Source organism: Pelophylax lessonae (assembly GCF_965119305.1).
Source record: "Pelophylax lessonae genome assembly, chromosome: 13".
In the NCBI taxonomy this organism is placed as follows: domain Eukaryota; kingdom Metazoa; phylum Chordata; class Amphibia; order Anura; family Ranidae; genus Pelophylax; species Pelophylax lessonae.
Window position 1 is genome coordinate 78,413,410 of NC_138780.1, and position 6,000 is coordinate 78,419,409.

Genomic DNA, 6,000 nt, shown 5'->3' on the forward strand with positions numbered 1-6,000 from the left:
CCGCGCAGCTCTCGATTCCCCCCTCTCTTGCGCACCCTCCATGTCATATTCCGCTCCAGGAGCTCCATCATAGCTCCTCGCTGTCGCTGGGAGGATGTTTTCTCCTCCGCTCGCCCCTTCCACCGTCATTTTCTCTCTACCCACCCTTGCCTCCTTCTCCGTGCAGCTCTCGATTCCCCCCTCTCTTTCGCACCCTCCATGTCATATTCCGCTCCAGGAGCTCCATCATAGCTCCTCGCTGTCGCTGGGAGGATGTTTTCTCCTCCGCTCGCCCCTTCCACCGTCATTTTCTCTCTACCCACCCTTGCCTCCTTTTCCGCGCAGCTCTCGATTCCCTCCTCTCTTTCGCACCCTCCATGTCATATTCCGCTCCAGGAGTTCCATCATAGCTCCTCACTGTCGCTGGGAGGAAGTTTTCTCCTCCGCTCGCCCCTTCCACCGTCATTTTCTCTCTACCCACCCTTGCCTCCTTTTCCGCGCAGCTCTCGATCCCCCCCTCTCTTTCGCACCCTCCATGTCATATTCCGCTCCAGGAGCTCCATCATAGCTCCTTGCTGTCGCTGGGAGGATGTTTTCTCCTCCGCTCGCCCCTTCCACCGTCATTTTCTCTCTACCAACCCTTGCCTCCTTTTCCGCGCAGCTCTCGATTCCCCCCTCTCTTTCGCACCCTCCATGTCATATTCCGCTCCAGGAGTTCCATCATAGCTCCTCACTGTCGCTGGGAGGACGTTTTCTCCTCCGCTCGCCCCTTCCACCGTCATTTTCTCTCTACCCACCATTGCCTCCTTTTCCGCGCAGCTCTCGATTCCCCCCTCTCTTTCGCACCCTCCATGTCATATTCCGCTCCAGGAGCTCCATCATAGCTCCTCGCTGTCGCTGGGAGGATGTTTTCTCCTCCGCTCGCCCCTTCCACCGTCATTTTCTCTCTACCCACCCTTGCCTCCTTTTCCGCGCAGCTCTCGATTCCCCCCTCTCTTTCGCACCCTCCATGTCATATTCCGCTCCAGGAGTTCCATCATAGCTCCTCACTGTCGCTGGGAGGATGTTTTCTCCTCCGCTCGCCCCTTCCACCGTCATTTTCTCTCTACCCACCCTTGCCTCCTTCTCCGCGCAGCTCTCGATTCCCCCCTCTCTTTCGCACCCTCCATGTCATATTCTGCTCCAGGAGCTCCATCATAGCTCCTCGCTGTCGCTGGGAGGATGTTTTCTCCTCCGCTCGCCCCTTCCACCGTCATTTTCTCTCTACCCACCCTTGCCTCCTTCTCCGCGCAGCTCTCGATTCCCCCCTCTCTTTCGCACCCTCCATGTCATATTCCGCTCCAGGAGCTCCATCATAGCTCCTCGCTGTCGCTGGGAGGATGTTTTCTCCTCCGCTCGCCCCTTCCACCGTCATTTTCTCTCTACCCACCCTTGCCTCCTTTTCCGCGCAGCTCTCGATTCCCCCCTCTCTTTCGCACCCTCCATGTCATATTCCGCTCCAGGAGCTCCATCATAGCTCCTTGCTGTCGCTGGGAGGATGTTTTCTCCTCCGCTCGCCCCTTCCACCGTCATTTTCTCTCTACCCACCCTTGCCTCCTTTTCCGCGCAGCTCTCGATTCCCCCCTCTCTTTCGCACCCTCCATGTCATATTCCGCTCCAGGAGCTCCATCATAGCTCCTTGCTGTCGCTGGGAGGATGTTTTCTCCTCCGCTCGCCCCTTCCACCGTCATTTTCTCTCTACCCACCCTTGCCTCCTTTTCCGCGCAGCTCTCGATTCCCCCCTCTCTTTCGCACCCGCCATGTCATATTCCGCTCCAGGAGCTCCATCATAGCTCCTCGCTGTCGCTGGGAGGATGTTTTCTCCTCCGCTCGCCCCTTCCACCGTCATTTTCTCTCTACCCACCCTTGCCTCCTTTTCCGCGTAGCTCTCGATTACCCCCTCTCTTTCGCACCCTCCATGTCATATTCCGCTCCAGGAGTTCCATCATAGCTCCTCACTGTCGCTGGGAGGATGTTTTCTCCTCCGCTCGCCCCTTCCACCGTCATTTTCTCTCTACCCACCCTTGCCTCCTTTTCCGCGCAGCTCTCGATTCCCCCCTCTCTTTCGCACCCTCCATGTCATATTCCGCTCCAGGAGTTCCATCATAGCTCCTCACTGTCGCTGGGAGGAAGTTTTCTCCTCCGCTTGCCCCTTCCACCGTCATTTTCTCTCTACCCACCCTTGCCTCCTTTTCCGCGCAGCTCTCGATTCCCCCCTCTCTTTCGCACCCTCCATGTCATATTCCGCTCCAGGAGCTCCATCATAGCTCCTTGCTGTCGCTGGGAGGATGTTTTCTCCTCCGCTCGCCCCTTCCACCGTCATTTTCTCTCTACCCACCCTTGCCTCCTTTTCCGCGCAGCTCTCGATTCCCCCCTCTCTTTCGCACCCTCCATGTCATATTCCGCTCCAGGAGTTCCATCATAGCTCCTCACTGTCGCTGGGAGGATGTTTTCTCCTCCGCTCGCCCCTTCCACCGTCATTTTCTCTCTACCCACCCTTGCCTCCTTTTCCGCGCAGCTCTCGATTCCCCCCTCTCTTTCGCACCCTCCATGTCATATTCCGCTCCAGGAGCTCCATCATAGCTCCTCGCTGTCGCTGGGAGGATGTTTTCTCCTCCGCTCGCCCCTTCCACCGTCATTTTCTCTCTACCCACCCTTGCCTCCTTTTCCGCGCAGCTCTCGATTCCCCCCTCTCTTTCGCACCCTCAATGTCATATTCCGCTCCAGGAGTTCCATCATAGCTCCTCACTGTCGCTGGGAGGATGTTTTCTCCTCCGCTCGCCCCTTCCACCGTCATTTTCTCTCTACCCACCCTTGCCTCCTTTTCCGCGCAGCTCTCGATTCCCCCCTCTCTTTCGCACCCTCCATGTCATATTCCGCTCCAGGAGCTCCATCATAGCTCCTCGCTGTCGCTGGGAGGATGTTTTCTCCTCCGCTCGCCCCTTCCACCGTCATTTTCTCTCTACCCACCCTTGCCTCCTTTTCCGCGCAGCTCTCGATTCCCCCCTCTCTTTCGCACCCTCAATGTCATATTCCGCTCCAGGAGTTCCATCATAGCTCCTCACTGTCGCTGGGAGGATGTTTTCTCCTCCGCTCGCCCCTTCCACCGTCATTTTCTCTCTACCCACCCTTGCCTCCTTTTCCGCGCAGCTCTCGATTCCCCCCTCTCTTTTGCACCCTCCATGTCATATTCCGCTCCAGGAGTTCAATCATAGCTCCTCACTGTCGCTGGGAGGAAGTTTTCTCCTCCGCTCGCCCCTTCCACCGTCATTTTCTCTCTACCCACCCTTGCATCCTTTTCCGCGCAGCTCTCGATTCCCCCCTCTCTTTCGCACCCTCCATGTCATATTCCGCTCCAGGAGTTCCATCATAGCTCCTCACTGTCGCTGGGAGGATGTTTTCTCCTCCGCTCGCCCCTTCCACCGTCATTTTCTCTCTACCCACCCTTGCCTCCTTCTCCGCGCAGCTCTCGATTCCCCCCTCTCTTTCGCACCCTCCATGTCATATTCCGCTCCAGGAGCTCCATCATAGCTCTTCGCTGTCGCTGGGAGGATGTTTTCTCCTCCGCTCGCCCCTTCCACCGTCATTTTCTCTCTACTCACCCTTTCCTCCTTTTCCGCGCAGCTCTCGATTCCCCCCTCTCTTTCGAACCCTCCATGTCATATTCCGCTCCAGGAGCTCCATCATAGCTCCTCGCTGTCGCTGGGAGGATGTTTTCTCCTCTGCTCGCCCCTTCCACCGTCATTTTCTCTCTACCCACCCTTTCCTCCTTTTCCGCGCAGCTCTCGATTCCCCCCTCTCTTTCGCACCCTCCATGTCATATTCCGCTCCAGGAGCTCCATCATAGCTCCTCGCTGTCGCTGGGAGGATGTTTTCTCCTCCGCTCGCCCCTTCCACCGTCATTTTCTCTCTACCCACCCTTGCCTCCTTCTCCGCGCAGCTCTCAATTCCCCCCTCTCTTTCGCACCCTCCATGTCATATTCCGCTCCAGGAGCTCCATCATAGCTCCTCGCTGTCGCTGGGAGGATGTTTTCTCCTCCGCTTGCCCCTTCCACCGTCATTTTCTCTCTACCCACCCTTGCCTCCTTTTCCGCGCAGCTCTCAATTCCCCCCTCTCTTTCGCACCCTCCATGTCATATTCCGTTCCCGGAGTTCCATCTTAGCTCCTCACTGTCGCTGGGAGGAAGTTTTCTCCTCCGCTCGCCCCTTCCACCGTCATTTTCTCTCTACCCACCCTTGCCTCCTTTTCCGCGCAGCTCTCGATTCCCCCCTCTCTTTCGCACCCTCCATGTCATATTCCACTCCAGGAGCTCCATCATAGCTCCTTGCTGTCGCTGGGAGGATTTTTTCTCCTCTGCTCGCCCCTTCCACCGTCATTTTCTCTCTACCCACCCTTTCCTCCTTTTCCGCGCAGCTCTCGATTCCCCCCTCTCTTGCGCACCCTCCATGTCATATTCCGCTCCAGGAGCTCCATCATAGCTCCTCGCTGTCGCTGGGAGGATGTTTTCTCCTCCGCTCGCCCCTTCCACCGTCATTTTCTCTCTACCCACCCTTGCCTCCTTCTCCGCGCAGCTCTCGATTCCCCCCTCTCTTTCGCACCCTCCATGTCATATTCCGCTCCAGGAGCTCCATCATAGCTCCTCGCTGTCGCTGGGAGGATGTTTTCTCCTCCGCTCGCCCCTTCCACCGTCATTTTCTCTCTACCCACCCTTGCCTCCTTTTCCGCGCAGCTCTCGATTCCCTCCTCTCTTTCGCACCCTCCATGTCATATTCCGCTCCAGGAGTTCCATCATAGCTCCTCACTGTCGCTGGGAGGAAGTTTTCTCCTCCGCTCGCCCCTTCCACCGTCATTTTCTCTCTACCCACCCTTGCCTCCTTTTCCGCGCAGCTCTCGATTCCCCCCTCTCTTTCGCACCCTCCATGTCATATTCCGCTCCAGGAGCTCCATCATAGCTCCTTGCTGTTGCTGGGAGGATGTTTTCTCCTCCACTCGCCCCTTCCACCGTCATTTTCTCTCTACCCACCCTTGCCTCCTTTTCCGCGCAGCTCTCGATTCCCCCCTCTCTTTCGCACCCTCAATGTCATATTCCGCTCCAGGAGTTCCATCATAGCTCCTCACTGTCGCTGGGAGGATGTTTTCTCCTCCGCTCGCCCCTTCCACCGTCATTTTCTCTCTACCCACCCTTGCCTCCTTTTCCGCGCAGCTCTCGATTCCCCCCTCTCTTTCGCACCCTCCATGTCATATTCCGCTCCAGGAGTTCCATCATAGCTCCTCACTGTCGCTGGGAGGAAGTTTTCTCCTCCGCTCGCCCCTTCCACCGTCATTTTCTCTCTACCCACCCTTGCCTCCTTTTCCGCGCAGCTCTCGATTCCCCCCTCTCTTTCGCACCCTCCATGTCATATTCCGCTCCAGGAGCTCCATCATAGCTCCTTGCTGTCGCTGGGAGGATGTTTTCTCCTCCGCTCGCCCCTTCCACCGTCATTTTCTCTCTACCCACCCTTGCCTCCTTTTCCGCGCAGCTCTCGATTCCCCCCTCTCTTTCGCACCCGCCATGTCATATTCCGCTCCAGGAGCTCCATCATAGCTCCTCGCTGTCGCTGGGAGGATGTTTTCTCCTCCGCTCGCCCCTTCCACCGTCATTTTCTCTCTACCCACCCTTGCCTCCTTTTCCGCGTAGCTCTCGATTACCCCCTCTCTTTCGCACCCTCCATGTCATATTCCGCTCCAGGAGTTCCATCATAGCTCCTCACTGTCGCTGGGAGGATGTTTTCTCCTCCGCTCGCCCCTTCCACCGTCATTTTCTCTCTACCCACCCTTGCCTCCTTTTCCGCGCAGCTCTCGATTCCCCCCTCTCTTTCGCACCCTCCATGTCATATTCCGCTCCAGGAGTTCCATCATAGCTCCTCACTGTCGCTGGGAGGAAGTTTTCTCCTCCGCTTGCCCCTTCCACCGTCATTTTCTCTCTACCCACCCTTGCCTCC